Here is a 1,559-nt window from a genome sequence, read left to right on the forward strand (position 1 = left end):
TCTATGCCCAGGACCGTAGGTACTAGTAATCTTACTCCATTCGATCTTGAGCCCGAAAGAACCTTTCGTAGACGAAGAAATTTCATTGCACAGTGCGGGAATTACTCTGATTCTGATCATAATATTGGCGGTCTTTTTCCTTCAGATACAGATTCAGTTTCAGAGATAGAGATGGGTGACGGAACACCACCACCAGTTGAGCCAAGGCTTACAGACTATTCTATGCCAAGTCTGTTTGTGCTACCAAAGGCAATCATGCCTTCTATTGCAGCTGAGACCTTCAAGATTGAGCTTGCATTGATTAACATTATTGAGAGACGCCAGTTTGGTGGGGAAGCAGGTGAAGACCCAAATCTTCACATTCAATCCTTCATCCAATATTGCTCTACCATTAAGCAAAAGGGATTGACTCCGGAGCAGACTATGGAGATGCTTTTGCCGTTCTCACTGAGTAGGAAGGCAAAGTTGTGGATCAATGGGTTGAATCGAGCAGCCATGAAAATTGATAACTGGGAGTCTTTGGCCCTTGCATTCTATGTGAAGTATTTCCCGCCTAAGAAGACAGCTCGCCTGAGGAGCCAGATCATTTCTATTAGTTAACAAGCAGATGAGAGTTTGTTCGAGGTATGGGAAAGGTTCAAGGATCTGCAGAGAGAGTGCCCACACCATGGTTTGAGTGATTGGTTCTTGATTCAACAATTTTACAATGGTCTGGGTAATGAGTCTAGACTTATTTTGGATTCAGCTGCTAGTGGGAGATTCATGCAACTTGCTGTGATTAGAGCTATGGAGGTGATTGAGGAGATGGCTGTTCAAAATGCCTAGTAGGGGAATCCTAGAGGACTATCTAACTGGGGTGGTAAGCATGACTTGAATTCCATAGAACAATTAACTTCCCAATTGACTGCTTTACATTATAAGTTTGATAATATGCAAGCAGCAAACACTCAACCTGCTCAACCTGTTAGTGTAGCTGAAATGAATGCTGAAACTATCAATGTCTGTGATAGTTGTGGGATGTCTGGTCATTATGCACAGGAATGTAGGAGCTCTATTGAACAATGTAATGCTTTCCAATCCTACAAGTAGAATAATCCGTACTCCAACTCTTACAATGAGGGGTATAAAAACAATCCCCTACTATCATACAGGAGTACCAATATTCAGAACCCCCATCAGGTTCAACACCCTCCACCACAACAACCATCATATCAACCACCGCCACAACAATCCTACCAACCACGGGGTAACTACAACCAACAGTATAGTGGACCACTTGGTTCCCTAGACAACACCCATCACCTCCACCGCCACAACCTCAACCCACACAGTCTGACCCTATGCTAGTAGAGATGAGGAATATGATGTTGCAAATGCAGAAGTCTCTGAGTGAAAAGGATGCTAAAATTGATGCTCTTACCGCCCATAATAAGATCATTGATACACAGTTGGCACAGATGGCTACTACTCTTGCAGGGAGACCCTCAGGTCAACTCCTTTCACAACCTGAGAATAGAGAAACTGCAAATGCTATTACATTGATGAGTGGTAGAGGTTAT

The 1,559-nt window shown here is 43.3% G+C and overlaps 1 non-coding gene across 1 annotated transcript; it reads right to left on the bottom strand.

Annotated features, from left to right (window-relative positions):
* Nucleotides 1-567: 567 nt before the first annotated feature.
* Nucleotides 568-674, bottom strand: LOC130460363 (small nucleolar RNA R71). Its single transcript, XR_008920249.1, has one exon. It is a non-coding gene; the product is annotated as a small nucleolar RNA R71 (small nucleolar RNA).
* Nucleotides 675-1,559: the final 885 nt, after the last annotated feature.

This window comes from Spinacia oleracea, chromosome 4 (genome assembly GCF_020520425.1).
Source record: "Spinacia oleracea cultivar Varoflay chromosome 4, BTI_SOV_V1, whole genome shotgun sequence".
Taxonomy (NCBI): Eukaryota; Viridiplantae; Streptophyta; class Magnoliopsida; order Caryophyllales; family Amaranthaceae; genus Spinacia; species Spinacia oleracea.